This window comes from Hipposideros armiger, unplaced genomic scaffold (assembly GCF_001890085.2).
Source record: "Hipposideros armiger isolate ML-2016 unplaced genomic scaffold, ASM189008v1 scaffold_536, whole genome shotgun sequence".
Classification (NCBI taxonomy): domain Eukaryota; kingdom Metazoa; phylum Chordata; class Mammalia; order Chiroptera; family Hipposideridae; genus Hipposideros; species Hipposideros armiger.
Window position 1 is genome coordinate 45,766 of NW_017731886.1, and position 19,367 is coordinate 65,132.

Here is a 19,367-nt window from a genome sequence, read left to right on the forward strand (position 1 = left end):
ATATTCCTTATATATAATATTAGTTACAGGGGTATACCATAGTTATTCAACATTTATATACCTAAAGAAGTGATCACCATGGTAAGTCCAACAACCATTTGACACTGTACTATACTATCACAATATTATTTACTATTCCCTATGCTATATATTACATCCCCTTGAGTTATTTGTATTATACCTCAAAATTTGGACCTCTGATTCCATGTCACCATTTCCCACCTTTTAAAATTTTTTAATTACAGTTGACATTCAGTACTATTTTATATAAATTTCAGATGTACAGCATAGTAGACATTTGTGTAACTTAAGAAATGACCCTCCTGACTAGTCTAGTGCCCACCTGCCACTATACATAGTTATTACCATATCACAGACTATATTTTCTGTGCTTTATTTTACATCTCCATGACAATTTGGTAACTATCAATTTGTACTTCTTAACCCCTTTATCTTTTTCACGCTGCCCCCAACCCCCGCCCATCTATCACCTCAATAAATCTAGTGCACATCTGACACCATAGATAATTACAATATTAGTGACTGTATTACTTTTGCTGTATCCTACATCCCCATAACTACTTTGTAACAACCAATTTGTACTTCTTAATCCCTTCCCCTTTTTTCACCCATATGGCCAACACCACTCCCATCTGGCAACAATCAAAATGTTTTCTATACCTATGAATTTGTTTGTTTTCTTTTAATTCCTCATATAAGCAAAATCACATTGCATCTGTCTTTCTCTCTGTCTGACACTCCACTCAGCACAATAACCTCCAGGTCCATCCATACCACCACAGATGTCAAGAATCCATTCCCTTTCATGGCCAAGCAATATTTCATTGTTTATATGTCAACCCCTTCTTGATCCAATCATCCATTGATGGACGCCCAGGCTGCCTCCACATCTTAGCCATTGTAAACAGTGGTGCAATGAACATATGATTGCATGTGTCCCCTCAAAGTAGTGTTTTTGGTTTCTTCAGATAAATACACAGAAATGGGAACATTGGGTCCTTCTTTCTTTCCTGTGTTAGCCTGTTTTAAAGTCTGTTTTGTCTGGTATACGTATTGCTACTCCAGCTTTTTTTGCTGTTTGTTTCCATTTTTGTGAAGTGTTTCTTTTACATCCCTTTACTTTCCGTCTTTGTGTGCCTTATACAATCTGAAGTGATTCTCTTGTTGATGGCATATCCAGTCAGCCCTTTGATGTCTTTTGATTGGAGCATTTAATCCATTTACTACATGTAACCAATCCTATTTTATTATTCATAATTTTAATCTTTTTTTTTTCTTTTCCATCTTAAAGAAACCTCTCTAATATTCCTTGTAATACTGGTTTGGTGGTGATGAACACCTTTAGCTTTTTCTTGTCTGGGAAACGTTATCTTGTCTTCAATTTTCAATGATAGCCTTGCTGGATAAAGTATCCTTGGTTGTAGGTCCTTACTTTTCATCACATTGAATTTTTTTTTTGCCAATCCCTCCTGGCCTGCAAAGTTTCTGTTCAGAAATCAGCTGACAACCTTATGGGAGCTCCCTTATAAGTTACTACCCTGTTTCCCCGAAAACAAGACTGGGTCTTATATTAATTTTTGCTCCAAAAGATGTACTTTATTTATTTATCCATGTACAAAAATCTACATTTATTCAAATACAGTCATGTGTGATTGACTATCTTAACTGGGGCTTATTTTGGGGTAGGGCTTATATTACGAACACCCTAAAAATCATGCTAGGGCTTATTTTCCAGTTAGGTCTTATTTTTGGGTAAACATGTAGTTAGCTGCCTTTCTCTTGCTGCTTTTAAGATTCTCTCTTTGTCTTTAACCTTTGCCATTTTAATTATAATGTGCCTTTGTGTGGGCCTGTGTGGTTTCTGGTCTTGTAAGTCTATTTCCTACACCAGGCTAGGAAAGTTTTCAGTCATTATTTCTTCAAATAGGTTCTGAATCCCTTGCTTTCTTTTTTAAACGCAATTTGATAGGTTGCTTGCCTCCATTTTGTTTAGTTTTTTTCTGGAATTTTCTCCCATACTTTCATTTGGGATGTATTTCTCTGTTTCCTTATTTTGGCTGCCTCTCTGTGTTTGTTTCTATGTATTAGGTAGATCTGCAGTGTCTCCCAGTCTTGGCCAGCTGAATTTATGTAGTAGTTGCCCTGTGGGGGCCTGACACAGCCTCTCTGGTCACCTTCTCTGGGTGCTCCAGGATTGTACCTTTGTGGATTTTGTGTGCCCTCCTGCTATAGTTGAGCCTTGATTTCTGTTGGGACCTGAGTGGATGGGATTGACTGTCAGGCTGATTAGCTGTGGGGTTTGTCCATGTCCACAGCTTACAGGCTGCTGTGTGAGGGGCTTACCCAATGGAGTGGGAGTTGCCCCACTGGGCTCTGGTGCCTGTTGAGACCACCCTTTTTGTGTGCTGCTTGTGGGGCTAATTGGGCGTTGCTCTGCTGTGGTCTGAATCCAACCTTCAAGTATGTTGGTTCTGGAGCCTCTTGGGAGGGGCTCTGGTGCAGGCCCAGGTCACCCACTGCCTGTGACCAGCTGGGGACTACCTGGTAGGAGCTACAAAATGATCACAATTGTTTGACGACTGTGCTAAACCTCTAGGCGTATGGGAGAGGCCACACTGTGAACTGAGGATGTCTGCCACCAGTAGTGGGCTTGGGGTAGCTCTGTGAAAAACCAGGAACCCTGAGGCCTGCTGTCACCTGCTAGCTGCCTTAAGGTTCAGCCATGGATAAAGCCACATGAGGTATGCAAGTTGCATGAGGCAGGGCCTCAGAATCACTAGAGTGGGAAGAGTTGTAATCATTAGGTTATTGTAGATTCTGGTTTGGTGCCAGTGCTAGGCATGGAGCTATACTCAGCAAAAGTCTCAGAGCACACCTAGGCCAGTCTCTGCCTGCCTGGGGTCTTTAGACTCTAATACTTTTCCAAGAAAGAGAGCAATCTAGGTGGGGCTGGCTTCTCACTGACAAAATGCCTCTGGCATTGGGGGAGTTGGGTAAGGCAGATTCCCAGCGATTCAACAGAGTGAAACAGTGAAGCTCACCAGACCAATCAATCAGCTTCGGACCTGGCCACGTGGGGGAGAGCTCAACATAGGAAAGATGGCACCCGCCTGCTGGCTGCATGGGAGAAGAACCCCTCATAGAGAAAATGACTGCTTTCTCTATGCCTTCACCTCAAGGCCACACACCTCAATCTGTCCCCATATGCCTCTGACACCCTTGAGTCAACATCCCAATGCCAAAGCCCAGGGTGAGTGCCTGCGAGTGATTGAGTCTGTACATAGGCCCCTTGGTGTCCCCAGTCTTCCATCCCTTTCAGACATAAGAATCCCCACTGTTTTTCACAGCCAGATGTTGTGGGAGCTCCTCTTTATGGCACAAGTACTCCAGGCTAGGGAGCTTGGTGTGGGACGGTTTTTTGAATCTCTGGGGGGAACCTCCTTGGCTGAGATATTCCTCCTGATTCTTAACTGCCACATGGAGGTTTGGGGTCAGCCTGTTTTACATCTCCACACCTCCTAGCAGTCTACATGAGGCTTCTTCTTATACCCTTAGTTATAAAAAGTCTGTTCAGCTAGAATGCAGATGATCTGCCAGGTTGATCGTTCTATAATTTAGCTGTAATTTTAATGTGTTCATGGAAGGAAGCAGGCACAGTGTTAATTACTTTGCCATCTTGGACCTCGCCAAGTTACATTCTTTTTGACCTTGCTTTTAACTTTTGTTTTACAGTCCAAGAACATCATTTTGACAAGTGCTAACTGTTCCCCTATTACTGAGGGAAAACCCTTCTTAAAAGGCTATCTAGTGCTCCACTAGATTATAAAATTATGAGGTTGTTCACTAATGCTGATGGGGACAAAAAATGAGTTGCATACTTATGTTCTGGGAATTATTGCATCTAATCATTTCAGTGGTTGTTTTTTCAGCCCTGGTTAATTTCCCCACATAAATGAGTTTATCAGCATACAGCTAACAGATTTGAGGAAGACCTATAGATCTCTGGAATTTTCTCTCAGCATTCATTTCTTTCCCAGTGCTCTGCTATGTAAATTCTAACAACCCTAGCCTCCTTAAACTCCCAATTTTGTCTCTTCAATTTAGAGATATTGTCTGGTCTTGCCCACATTCCCCATTTCTGCATTATGACCCCAAAAATACATTTAGGTGGTAAACTGGAGCAATTGGGACAAGTGGGGCTTACCTCAGTTTTTTAGTGTCTTTCAGAGATCATTCACTGTCCTTAATTTCCAAAGATCTAATATCTTAAAATCATTGGTTAAAATCTGTTTTTGGCTGTTTTTTCATTGTTTCAGATTAGAAGTTAAAATCTACTCCCTTTAATTCCATCTTGGCCAGAAACATAAGTCTTATCTACTTTTTTTTATATTGAACAAAATTAGTGGAAACAAATTTCTCAATTTTCTGTTTTCTATATGGGAAAAAAACAGTCACCATTAAACAAAGTTTCCATGGGATTCTAAGTATTTTTTTCTTTCTTAAGTTGAATGGAGTAGATGAATAAAGTGGTTCTTTGTGGTTTCATAGTTTTTATTTAATTTTTAAATATTAATTGAAAACATTTAGTTAAACATAGCCTTATGATATAATCTGATCTTGATCAAATTGAAATTATATAATAATTTTAAATTAACAGGCATGGGTAAAGGAATTTTTTAAAAGGATTAATTGCATAAAAATAAAATAAAGAGGAAACAAAAACAAGAAAATATGATAAATCATAAAATAAAAAGATGAAATTTAATTTTTAAAGCTTTTATTATTCATATAGTGAGCTAATTTCCTCCAAAAATAATCCTTTGGGATGAATTTTTAAATGTTAATAATCTGACAAGCAAAGGTCAGAAATTAAGGGATTACAAAAGTAAAACTAACAAATAAAAAATAATGAAATAAAGGTAGAATTTAAGACTAAAAAGACAGTTAATAAGGCACAGTAAATAAATTATAATAGTCATAATCATTTAGGCCACAAACTAAGAGTTTTTCATAAAGAAATAATCTCAAAGATTTTATAATTTATAATCAGCAGGAAAGATTTTAAGAAATCTCAGAATTTCATATAACAATAAAAGAAAAAAGTTTAAAATATAGATGCACTGAACATAATAATTAGCTTTAACCCATCTATCTGTTCACCAATGTGTTTATTAATCTTTTTCTATCTATAGATAGAGACCAGGGAGGCACAGTTCATAACCCAGATATTGACCATGAGGGGGTCGGAGTAGCCTACGTCAAGTTGAGTAGGCAATGCATTGGAGGCTCTCAGGCAGGGAGAGTAGCATTTGTTAAGTAAGGCATAGTTTTACAAAGAATGCCTTATTCAAGGCTGAAAGTACAGAGCTAAATCAGTGTAATGGGAACATTGGATGTTCTCAGGAAAAATACTTCTGAAGAGATAGGTAAGGAGTCAGGCCAGAAGGGCCTTTCTGCCTGTCAGATTGCTTAGATTTTTACCTTGTTGACAGTGAGGAAGCAGCATGTTTGTTATATACCTCATGAGCTTTGAGTGCTACCTGAGTTATGCGTAGCTCCAAATCTTACTGATATTGGTTATGTAATCTTGTGTAATTACTTAAACTTTCCAGCCCACAATCCTTTCATGAGTAAAGTGGGAATAAAGATACTTAACTTTTAGGGTTTCTGTGAGAGCTATGAGATAGGTAGTGTGTGGCATATTCTAGCTACTCAATGAATATTAGTTATTTATAATATTTATTATATATAACTCATATGATAAAAGTGAACTGGGGTCCAGCCAAGTGGTGCATTGGTTAAGAGTTGGCTTGATGCTAAGATGGTGAACAACAGCTCAACCTGGAGCTGAGCTGCCGTGTGTTGCCTGCTACGGTATAGGCTGCAATGGGGCTGCAGTGGGCTGCCGTGAGCTGCCATGAGTGGCTGGCAGCCAGCCTGAGCTGCCATGAGCAGCCGTGAGTGGCTGTCCAATGGCCGACAAGTGACTGCCTCACCCAGGAAGAGCACAATGAGAACATCAACATGTGCCAGTGAAGCGACATCCTCCACAACTAGACTGAAGACCAAAACGAGGACAGCAACTTGTCTGTTTCCCTTCCCTGATTCCCCAACGCTGTTCCCCTCCCCCAATTCTCCAATAAAATCTTTAAAGAAAACAACACAAAAAACAGTGAACCTTAAAAAAAAAAAGCATCTTAAGATGACTAACCATTGAGCTGGTAGGACTATGGGCAGAGCTGGGCCCCTTGTTAACTCTCTAGCCCTGACTTCCTGTTTAAACTTTGTGGTAATTTCTGGGGAAGGGATTCATTTATATAGAGGCCATCTTGGGAAGGCTCATGTTGTTGTTTTGCCCGTGGGCAGCTGGGTGTGCACGTCTTCTAATTGCTGTGGTGGCTTTTGCTTTTTTCTTTATCCCCCTGAATAAACTCTCTTTTTGGTAGATTACCTGGAGGGTTATTTTTGCTGGTTGACACACATAACACATAATATAAATTAACTATTTATTATATTATCTATTCTTTTTGAAGCAGAAGTGTGGTAAAGTTTTTCCTTTAACAATTGTTTCATTTTCAATTGCATAAAACCAAAAAAAGAAGATCAATGGGTATGCTTTTGATAATCAAAGTGAGGAATTTTATGGGTGCTGAAATAGAGCAGTGTTGGAGGGGATGGAATGTGGTGACTGGGAAAATGTGGGGAGTAAAGTAGAGGGAAGGTAGCAGATTAATTTCCAGTTTTCTCACTTAATTGATTCCCTTAGAAGGGGCTGCATTAATAGAAGCAGGTTCGAGGTAGTAATAATAGCAGCACTCATGTAGCAATTACTTGTATGAGGGATCTAGTGATTGCTATAACAGTGTAACTGTCATTCAGTCTTCACAATCAACATATACGTGGTAAGTGCTATTTCCATTTTACAAATAAGGATACTGAGCCATGGAGAGATGAATTGACTTTCTCAAGGTCATCCAGCCAGTAGATGGCAGGGCTGGGATTTAAGCACAGGCAGAAAAGTCCCATTTACAATGTTTTAACCACTCTACTCTATTGCTTAATTATGAAAATGGTATGGAGTATGTAGAACAAATGAGGCAATGTTTTGGACCTTTGCACCAAAACATTTAAACTACTGGTCTCAATTTCCTCATCTGTAAGTTGTGATAATCAGAGTAGATAGTTTATGATTGATTATCTTTGATTTATAAGGTTCTATTAAATCTAAATTAATGGTGAATAAATAATCCAGTGATATACAGATAGTTAGCAGCAAAATATAATTGGGAAGATAAATTTCTAAATCTAGTTATTATTTTCATATTAGTAGTAGGTGTGAGATATTATTTTTTATTGTGTCTTTAGATTTGCTTTGTTCACAGTAAATATGACAGCGCATATACAAGTGGAGTGAGCTTGTCTTTCTCTTCATCTCTGTTCTTTCCCTTCTACCTTTGACCTTTTTGTCATAATATCCTGCCATCACTTGAAACAATTTTCACAGCAGAAAAAAAATATGAGTTAGTAAACTTTCTTAAAGGTTTTTTTTTCATCTTTGCCACAAAAGCACACACAAAATGGATTGTGTGCTTATTCTAAGTATAAAGAATCTTTTTCCAAGAGCAAAATAAAATTAAATTAAAGAAACAAATACCCTATGAAATATGAAATATGGAATAAAGACCTTCATGGTATTCCAGAACCTATCTCTTTCTGTTTATTGATATCTGTCTTTTTTTCTTCACTCTTTGTGATCCATATTTGAATAAGAAGAAGGGACTGCAGTGAAAAGTGAAGCTAACTATAAGAAGAAAAGCTAACAGAGAAAAAAAGGCAAGTGGAAAAAAGAAAGAAACGCTGACAAAATGAAAATTTAAAAAAAATGAACAAGAGAAACAAAATGAATGAAGTGACAAGAGAAATAATGAGTTGTGAAAAACTGCCCCCAGTAAATTAAAATCTTGAAAATAAAAAAATACACACAGTACTAAGGCTTTTTGAAAATAGGTGCTTATTTGCCTATTTTATGTACCAGGTTTTGATGTTAAGAAGGGTTTTAATAACATCACTTGAACACCCCAGACTGCACCATCACTGCAAGAATAATTGATGAGAGTACTGTTGTTGCCATGCCTTAGTATTCATCTAAATGTGTACAAGATGATTTGTTATGCAAATCAGATGTAAATGAATCTATTGTGACTAACAGGCAAGAGCATCTGAATGACTTAGTGCTATCATATCCACCTAGGGCAGGCAGTTAAGAAACATAAAAGCAGCATTAACTACTGAGAGTGTGTTGTGAAAGAGGCCAGGCTGATGGTGATTTAACTGGTCTGGGTGCCGCAAGGTGGGGTTCTTTTTTAAATGTAATTCTGTCTGTTATGTTGCATAAACCTACAGTTAATTTATCTTTTTCCATTAAGATCCAAATCACACATAATATAATTGCCTTTGTAAGTAGACAATCCATCATGACTAATGATGCAAAGATGAACCGGATGGCCAAAAGTCTGATGCATTTATCTTTCACAGAATGAAAAAAAGGAACGTCTCACTTTTCCACAATATATAAGAAGTCTGGAATAGGTAGAAATGTTTTAATTCTTAAAATAGTTCAGTTTTAATCAGTATACACTAGCAATCTCTAACTTCAGAATAGATTGAAATTCAGCAACATACATCAATCCAATGTATATCAATATCAATTTCCTACAGGAGGATGTTAAAATTACATCAGGTGCCCAGGTCTGCCCACGTAAGCCTCCATTCCTTTAGTTCTCATATGTTATGGGCACCCTTTATGTGCCAGGCATGTGCTTGGAATACAGCAGTGAACAACCCAGGTGAGTCCTTGCCCACAGAGAGCAATAAATAAATAAACAAATAATTTATAAATAACCTCGTCTTAAGTGCTATAAAAAAAGAAATAACAGACAAGGAGGATTCAAAGTGAGAGAAGTTAGGGCCAGCCAAGTGGCACGTTGGTTAAGAGCTGGCTTGGGACGCCAGAGGGCCACGGTTCGGATCCCACATATGAGGGCCAGTGACACTGCCCTCCACAGCTAAGATGCTGAACAACAGCTCAACCTGGAGCTGGGCTGCCATGAGTCGCCGGCAACGGCGTGGGCTGCAGTCCCTGCTGCAGTGGGTTGCCATGGGCTGCTGTGTGTAGCCAGCAGCCAGTGTGAGTGGCCAGCAGCCGCTGTGAGCAACCATCCAGAAGCCGGTGACTGATGTACCTCACCCGGGAAGAGCGCAATGATGGTGCCAACTTGGGCCAGTGAAGCAACGTCCTCCACAACTAGACTGAAGAACAAAATGACAGCAACTTGTCTGTTCCCCTTTCCCCAATTCCCCAGCGCTGCTCCCATCCCCCAATTCCCCAATAAAAAATCTTTAAAAAAACAACAACAAAGTGACATAAGTTACAGTTTAGGTAAATTTAAGATAGGTTCTGTGAGACACAAAGCAGATCCTGGGACAGAGTTTAGGGTGCAAGATGCTTATTAGTTACTAACAGCTGTGAAATGAAGGAGGAAGAGGTAAAAATTGACAGAAGAAGGAGTCAAACTGTGAAGCAGGCCAGACAAAGCCACAGCCAACCCAGTGAATGGGCCCTGTTCATTAGGCTATTCCTATGGATAGAAAAGCACAGGCCGTTTTATCTCTGCCTCACTCAGCCAATGAATGTGGACCGCCACAAAGCATGACCTTGTGCGGACTATTTTCTGCAAAGGAGACACACCCTGAAGGAGCTGACTGCCAGAGCCTACCTTCTGAGTGTACTCCCAGCTGAGATCTGGATGGCACATCTTCCTATCTACCACATGAGGGTAGCAGGAAGGTTTTTCTGAACAGAAAACTGAAAGAAATACAAAACTGAACTTTGTTATATATAAAAATGTGTTTTTATGAGACTATGTGAAGCCGACTTCCATTTTCCGGTTCTTCATGTAAGGAGCTTGGAAGTTGCCATCCTAACAACAAGTAAAAACCTGAACAGGCTGAAAAATCAACAACTCTTCTTAGATCATAAGAGAGAGGAGGACCCAGCATACTACTGCTCCCAGGATAGGTGAGACAGATGGGCAAGTACTGAGAGTCACAGCTTACAAGAGAACAGGCTCACAGCAGAAAGCCCAGTGGAGCCCAGTGCCAGGTAGGAAAACCTGAGCTATAATTGATGAAATGCTGGAGGCTCAGTGTGGAAAAGTCTGAGAGTTAAAAGCCCCAACGGGACCTAGTCATAGGGAGGCCCCACAATTTTGGGAAATTTACTCCAGGAGCTTGACCAGAATATGTAAAGCAAATGAGAAACATCTGGTGGAGTGCTCAGGGAAATGACTGCCGGAAGTCTAGACATTGATGATGAGGACAGGAGCACAAGGCAGAGGAGGAAGGATATGCGTATATTAGACATAACAATCAAAACACTCACTGGGCCAGCATCTTCTAACAAACCAAAGTGCTATCTGTTGAAGGCAGCCCAGGGACTATGTTTGATGTAAAGTGACCCTGCCCCCACCTTGGCACAGCTGTCTGGAGCACATTTGCACATCTCACTCAAAGAAAGCTAATTCCCATAGGCTAGCCAGCACTGATGACTTGGCATGACACAGAACTAATAACTGGCCAACTGATTATCAAACTAGAAAATGTGACTTTGAAAGAGACATGAAAGGGCATTGAAGTCAAGAAGTAAGAAGAGGATTTGTAGGCAGGATGGATACAAGATTACCAATATTAAGAAGGGAAGGCTACGTTTCACCTGAACTTTGAGTCAGAGGAAAGACATATAATGGAAAAGGGACACAAAGACTTTCAAATAGGTAAAGAGGGCATCTGTGCAGAGACACAGAGAGTAGTTGAACAGGGCTAATGGCAGTAAATGTGCACACCCTGGGCTCTTGTGTGTGTAGCTCATGTGATGAAGCCTGATCATGTGGCACTATGTTCCATGAATCCTAGGAGATCCTGTTTCCATGCCCTTTGTTGAGGTGCCAAGATGTAATAATATGCCATACATAACATGAGGTAATTTGAGTTTCTTGAATCTAATATCCTATCAGCATAGAAGGATAAGAAGAGAAGTGGTGAAAATCTTCCACTGGGACAAAGGCAGGGGTGGTGGGATATTGCTTAGCATCGTTTTTTCTGCTCCATCCGGTCAGTTTGATGCCCTCGTCGTCTTTTGCATTTTTAATGGAAAGTTCATGTTAGAACTTGAAAGAATGCCATATGATTGTATTTTGACATGGGATCAAGGACAAGCTATGTACGTTACTGCTGCCAAAGTAAAACTTTAAATTCCCTTTTCCATCACCCAACTTCAGATCCAAAGGAACTGAGTTCAAATATGAACTCTCCTATAACTCTATGACTTGTGGCTACCACCCCATCTTAGAAATGGAGAGTATTAATACTTTTTTTCCAGTGTGATTGTGAGGGTTAGTAGCTGCAACATGGCTTTTAGTAGGTATTTGATTCATTGTAGTCATTTGTATTAACTAGAAAATATTTAATTCCTTTTGCTTTTTTAAGGCTTGGGAAAAGGAAAAGGGTGAAGACTGGTGGGTGACAGATCCTTGTTCTGCAGGAGAAAAAACTGAAGTTAGTATTGAGGGGAAAATTTTCATCTTTTCTCAGGAAAAACTATATGGAGAGGAATTCTTAATATTCATACATGAAGAAAGAAGCATTTATTGTGCTGAGGTATGAAATAGAGCCTATTTCAGACTCTACACAATCCAAGACAACTTGTTTACTGTTTTCCTGACATCTTGTTTATTCAAGAGTTGAAGCCTTTTAAAAATTACTAAGGAAATAAAATTAACTTTTAGCGTGTCCTGAATATCACAGTATTTGCATAGGCAAAAATCAGTTTGCTAACACTTAAGTAATGGGTTTTCTTTTGAAGAACTTAGAAGTAATTAATTGAAAAATACAGGATTTTAGAAGTATTTTTAGCCATATATCTCAAATATGTAAAATAGAAATAAACAACTTTTATGGAAGATCTTATCCTTGCCAGGTGGCACAGCATATTAATTATGCAGGAAGGTACTGACTTATTCAAAACATTGTGCTTTGTTTTTTTTTTAATCATTCACGATGCTTTTATGTTCTATTTTTATTTTTTATTTTTTTAATTATTTTTTTATTGTGAAACATACATTTTTTTAGAATTACTTTCAGCTGTACAACACAGTGCAATAGTTATACTTTTTACCCCTTGAGGAAAATGTGCTTTTAAGCTTTGCTAATAATCATATTCAAATCTATATGAATAAATTGGTGCTTTATATATGAGATCATCCTTCAGAGCCAGGACACTCAGAATTTCACTTATGTTTCTTTATACTCATGTCTTTATTTGAACAAACCAATCAACAAACCTATTCCATAAGTTGATCACCAAACCTAATCACAAGGCTGGGCCACACATTTGGCCGTTTCCATAAACTAAATCCACTTCAAAAGATAAGCAGGTGCCAATCCTGAGGCTGTTTGAAAGTGTACAACATGTTCAGAAATATTTTGAACAATGGAAATGCTACAGAAATGAATCTTCAAAAAATGACAGCTTTGAAGATGATGTTCGTATTGATGAAGAAATTCTAATGTGTGTGTGGGTGTGTGTGGTTTTTTTTTTTAAGTCAGTCTCCTTCACACTCAGTTTGTATTGTATCAGCAATAATTTTTTTTTCATAGCCCTGTTCACTCTGACTTCTCAGGCCACCCATGGTTTTTTGAGCTGCTCTGTTCTTGTTTTTCAATCAAATGTTTGAGGGTAAAGAAACCTGGTAAAATAGAATTAGGATAAGGCATGGCGTTGGGATCGGGTCACAGCGTTCTCCCATTCTCCTGGCATCTATCTTCTGTGTAGCTGTGGATACAGCTCTGCCATGCTTTTATATCCTTTCCAAATAGTTTGGGGTGGGTTGGCATAATTTCTGACCACAAATATAGCTCTCGCTGCTCCTTTGAGACTAAGATATTTTATTCTGGCTTTTCTGTTTTTCCAAAAGTTTGATGGGGCAGAAGAATCTATGCAATAAAGTTAATGTTTCTATTGCTTGACTTACTTTTTTTCTCAACATAAATAATAAAATTCCGAGCAAGAATCTAAATATGGACCTCACCATTGTGGTCTGATTATTATTCCTCCTCCTTCTACTCCATCCCCCATTTTTTTTTAATTGTGGTATAATTGACACATAACATTAATTTCCAGTCTAGAGCATAATGACTTGACATTTGTATATTTTCAGAATGATAACCACAATAAGTCTACTTGCCATCTATTGCCACACAATTTTATTTTTCTCCTCCTCCTTCTTCTTACTTTCTCTTTCTCTCCATGTAGAGTTGTGTCACATGCTCACAGCTGGTTGCTAGAGAAAATGAGTATTTAGTTGCTCCAACCAACAAAATTAGGGTTCTATTGGCAAGAAAGAAGGGTGTAGATATTGAGCAAAATACTGAATGTGCTGCACATATTTTGTTCACTATGTTGCACTGTTTTCACTTCTCTCTCTCTAATCATAAGCCATGACTTAATGCCTAGAATAATACTTAGAACATGGCAAGTGTTCAGGAAATGTTGGTAGAACTTTAAAATGTAAATTCTAACAATTTCATATGCTTTTTTTTCCCTCTGACATACTTACAAAGCTAACTTTGTGAAGTATCAAACAATAAAAGAAAATCCAGAGAAAACAAACTAAAACTCTGTGCTTGTTTGGGAAATTATACATTGATTTATTCTGCCTTGCTTGGTGAGTATTATTTAGCTTCATGAGACTATAAAATTCAGCCAAACCATTCATAAAAGTTAGAATAGAATTTTATATAAATCACCATTTTTAATAACCCCAAGTGAGTAACCAGCTATGAGTAATAAAAAGGAAGAGGAGCTGAAGCATTTTAATGTGCAAAGAAAAGAATGAGCAAGATTAAGAATGCCAAAAACGAGAGAACCAGCACTATTTAGAAATAAGAATATCTGTACTGCTTTCTAGAAGAGCAGATTTTGGAAATATCATACAATATACATAGATGAGTCTATATGTTTCAAATTTGCATTCATAGACAAACCATTTATCTAGGATCCAGGTGTGTGTAAAGATAGAAAAACAAAAGAAAATGGCAGTATATTAAAACAAATTTCTAGAAATTCAAATTCCAGGCTGCTTCACAGTCCACCATTGCCTCTAATTATGCCTACAATTAATAAGAAAAGTATTTTATTTTCAGCATGACATGTCTCTGGAAAAGTCATAAAACTGAAGGAGATCTTTAAGGAGTAATAACCCTGCCCAGCACTCACTGGTGACAGAATTATTAATGATGCTGAATTTCATTAGGTGTCTGATATTTAGTAAATAACCGAATTATCATCCATTTCCTTTCCATTAATATTTGCCAAAGAAGAGAAAAGTTATTTCACTGCATCCAGAGATCTATTTTCTTACCAGTTAGCATTTTTAAAACAATCAATTAAGACACAAAGTAATGGTGTTAAATCTTTGTCTTTTTTTTTTCTTGTGATACAGTAGTTAATGATAACAAAATATTTGATTTTACCCAAAGGTAGTTAGGCTTGAAAAGTATTTTTAAAAATTTACTTCAGTTAGATAATGTTCCTACTAGAACTTAGTTAAATGAGGATTTTAAAATTATGGCATATTTTCCAACTCCCTACGATATAAACAACTAGGGAGATAGAAGCCAGAAACACTTTCTGGTTTAGCTCCTGAAAGGTAACAGACATCTACAAATGAAGTCTTTAATATTCATTTTTATGTGGCCTGGCCCATTGTCTTTAGCATCTACTTTTAACAGGTCAGGAAAAGTGGGAAGAGACTCAGATGGAAGTAGATTAGAAAGGGGGAACTGACCAATCCTACTAGCCAAAACTCAATGTCAAATATATGACAATACATAGAATTGTCCAGGGAAAGAGTCACCAAAGAGTTGGAGTGCCGTGATAAAGTAGGAGAGTATCTTAACAGGTAGCAGAGACTAGTGAGGACAAGAATGGGGCAGGGATACTTAGATAATCATGTCTGGAACAAGGTTCTGATCACTGGACCATGATCTCATTCACTAGCAAGTTCACCTCAGACCTATCCATGGTCATAGGTCTGTGGAAACGCTGTTGGATGTTCTCTGTTTTGTGGAGAAAGGGAAAGGTCAACTTTTGCCTTACCACAGCATCCAATGTTTAAAATTTGTCTCTTAAAGTTTGCAGGAATGCAAGTGCATGTTGAATGACTGCTATAATTTAAAGACAGAAATGGACACATACTGGCTACATTGGGAGCCAGCTGTGATTTTTAAGATGGCAAGGAATAGCTATATATTTCCCAAGGCCCAGAAAGTAAAGCAACCACACTAGGAAATCCTTTAGTGGACCAAGGGTCAGAGGTGTACAATCATTTGCAGAATATGAAGACAGTTTGGTAAGGAGCCAGCCAGAAGAGAGCATTGCCTTCATTAAAGAAGCTGCAGTCAGATGCTCTTGGAAGGGCAGTCTACAAGGAACCCATGGAAGTATCCATAAGACTCAACATGGAACATGCTGTAAGCCCTGAAAGCACAGGTCACTATCAGCAACTAAGATGTTTACGGCCTCTTCTCCCTCAAATCCTGGGTGAGGGCAAGAAGGAGGAAGAGAATTACAAAATGAGTAATTTTTTTTTATTAGTTTCAGGTGTATAAAACAATGTAATAGTTAGACATTTATACCCCTCACAAAGTGATAACCCTCTCCCCTAATGTACTACCCCTCTGACAAAATATATAGCTGTTACAGTTCCACTGACTCTATTCCCTATGCTGTAATCCACATCCTATGAATATATATATTTGACATTCATTATTATTAAGCTTCAGCTTCAAGTGTACATTGCAGCGGTCAGGCACCTACACAGTCCATGAAGTGGCATCCCTAATAAGATAAGTGTCCATCGGATACCCTACAAAATCTTTACAACATTATTGATTATATTCCCCAAACTGTCTTTTGTGTCCCCATTGCAATCTTGTGGTTGCCAATTATGCTTTCTAATCCCCTCACCTTCTCCCTCATCCCCATCCTTCTCCCATCTAGCAATCTCAGTTTTTTCTCTGTATCTCTGAGACTGTTTCTAGTTAGTTTATTCATTTATTCTGTTCTTTAGATTCCACATATAAGTGAGATCATATGGTATTTTTCTTTCTCCATCTGACTTATTTCACTTATCATAGTGTTGTCTAGGTCCATCTATATCGTTTCAAATGTTAAGATTTCATTCATCTTTATGGCCAAGTAATATTCCATTGTATAAAAGAGTAAATTGAAGAAATCCACGCCAACCTGGGGAGAGAAGGAGCTCTGAGGTTGGATGAAAGCCAGAATTTGAGAATTATCTAGACTAGTTGTTGTATGTAGCGTAGTGAGACTACTTTTGAAATTACAAAATAATGAAAGGCTTTTTATTATCAACAGGTGATCTAGAGATGGATCTGTTGGAGATTGCATCCAACAGGTGGGAAAAAGCTCACTGTGGAAGCTTTAAGAGACAATGAGAAAAAATAATAATAATAAAGTTATTTTTTGCTTCTAAACAATGAAGTCTAGCATTTTGATGTGAGTGATTACACTAAGGACTCTCTCACTCTATCTTCAGCCCTCATCTAGCTTAAGACTCATATTTCTAGTTTCTTCTTGAATATCTTCACCTGTTTGTCTATATTTTCAGGTACATTAACCTAGCATATTTAAAACCAAATTCTCTGTAAAGCATGTTTTTTTTATATTCTCAATTATAAAAACATTATAATCTATTCAGCCTAACATGGTAGCAGTCTCAAATCAATCTGACCCTTCTCCCACATTCCTGACATTCAATCCAAATACTTAGTTCTCTTCCTGAACAAATTTCACTCCAAGCCCTCTTCCTTCTCCATCTCTAACCCACTGACTAACTTCTACTTACCTTATTTCTTTGCCTAGAGTTTTGAAATATTCTCTTATCTATCTTTCATCTCAGATTTTAATTTATCTTCTAAATTATCTTTCTAGTTCCATCTCTGTAAAGCAAACAGATTATTTTATCTTTCTTTGTCTATGCATTTTGCATAAGATCTTGCCTCAACTGGAATTCTTTCTCCTGTTGGAAATCTCATAAAATTATTCAAGAAGTCCTCATTAGTTTCTGTGTCATGAACAGGGTGAGTCCCAACCCTTTCTTGGTCACATCACTTTGTGTGAACAGCTATTATAAGATGATTCACACTGAATTGTGATTATGTGTTATTACTAACACTTCTTCCTCCAAGTGTGAGACCCTTATGTGACTGAAAAAAACAAAAAACAAACAAAAGACTTTCTCAGTCATTTTTGATGTTCCAGTGTCTGGTTGTTGATGGTTAAAGCTAATGGTGGGCTATGTAGAGCTATACATTCTTACTCCACTTTTGACTCAATCTAGGGTTAATCCTAGGAATTATAGGTAAAGTTGAGCCTCTATATTTTATCTGTTGACACCTTTTAGCAATGGGTTGGTGAAGGAGATGAGGGAGGCAAGGGCTAGAAACAGGACTGATCTTAATAGGTACTGGGATTCAACAAAACTAAAGCCATTCATCCATTTCAGTTTTATTTTTTCCTTTCTACTATTTTATCCTTTGGGTGCTTAAAAATAGAGCTATTCAGTTAGCACATTGTTATGAAATCATTATAATTCACCATTGTTCATTTGATTGTTCAAACATCTTTGCAATTTGTTAATAGAATTCATTTGCATTGTAAGCCTTTACTTTACTTTAGCATTTGTTCAGTTCTTGAGAATACTGAAGAATGATGTTTACGTGAATGCTAATAAGATTTGGCAGCCAGATTGGCCTGAGGTGCTGAGCACAGCTAGGTCTAGAAACTGAACAAGGACTGCATGAAGAAACCCACCCGAAAATGCAATGGTTATGCTTATTATCCAAGCACAAATATAATTGATTTTTATAATAACTCCTATCACTTTCATTTGGGGTAGCTTTATAAGGAAAATTTATTTGTTTATTTGCTAGAGCTGGCATCCAGGAATGAAGTATTATATTAGGAGAAAGAGTGAGAGAGAGGGAGAGAGAGAGAGAGNTAATAACTCCTATCACTTTCATTTGGGGTAGCTTTATAAGGAAAATTTATTTGTTTATTTGCTAGAGCTGGCATCCAGGAATGAAGTATTATATTTGGAGAAAGAGAGAGAGAGAGAGAGAGAGAGAGAGAGAGAGAGAGAGAGAGAGAGAGAGAGAGAGAGAGAGCGCTTTCGTATATCTATATCTGTTTATTAATATATAATGCATTTATAAGGAATTTTAATGAATATATGGATCCTTGATTAAATAGTTAGCCCAATACTAGTGAGTGTCCAAAAATATAATCCTGATGTGTGATTAGATTATCATTTCTATGAATCCTGGTTAGAATTTAGAAATTTCATCTAATGTTCTAAAAGGAAGTGTATCTCTGAATGGCATGTGACGGCAACAATCACTGATGCATGAACAAAGCACCCGGCTCTATATCGTATACATAATACTATTTCAGATTATTGGAGGTGTAAGGCTAGGTAACAATTGTAACCTAACCAGCTTTATATCCTTAACACTAATAATTTCACTTCTACAAATAAGCTAGGCAAGAACAGAGATTCTGCCCCAGTGTCTTCCCAGAATGCCTAGCACCATAGTAAGAAAAACAAGTATGAAATACCTGATTATCTATTAAAATTTTGTAAAACTTTTATGGAAGTATAGGATCAGAAAGGACCTGATCTTCTCCTGGGCATTACAATTTCCTCTTGCCTCTGTTTTCTATTACTGTCATCATAGTTTTCTTTATAGCTTACTTAGATTATGGGACTATTGTCTCTTATCATTGCAGAACTCCTTTATTTACTATCACTCCTCTTTTAAAGCATTACATGGAGAGACATGAACAGCATGACTTTCACAACCCAAGATTTTAAGACAATCAGTTCTGTTTACCTGATTTACTTGAGAAGAAAGTAACTATAATAGAGTGCATCCATATTTGTTGACTAACATTTAAAATACAGATTTTTAGGTTTAATAATTGGTGTAAGCCCCAGTTTTCATGAACCATTTTCTTAGCTCTGTATTTTGATCTTTTTATATTTCTCTCCATTCCCTATTCTTCCTTAATTCTGTTTATTTTTATAAAGTACACACACATATATGCATTTGCACACACACACACACACACTCATATGTACATGCATACACTATCCACAACATCGTCATATCTGAGGACCTTTGCACAAACAGTGTCTAATCAAATT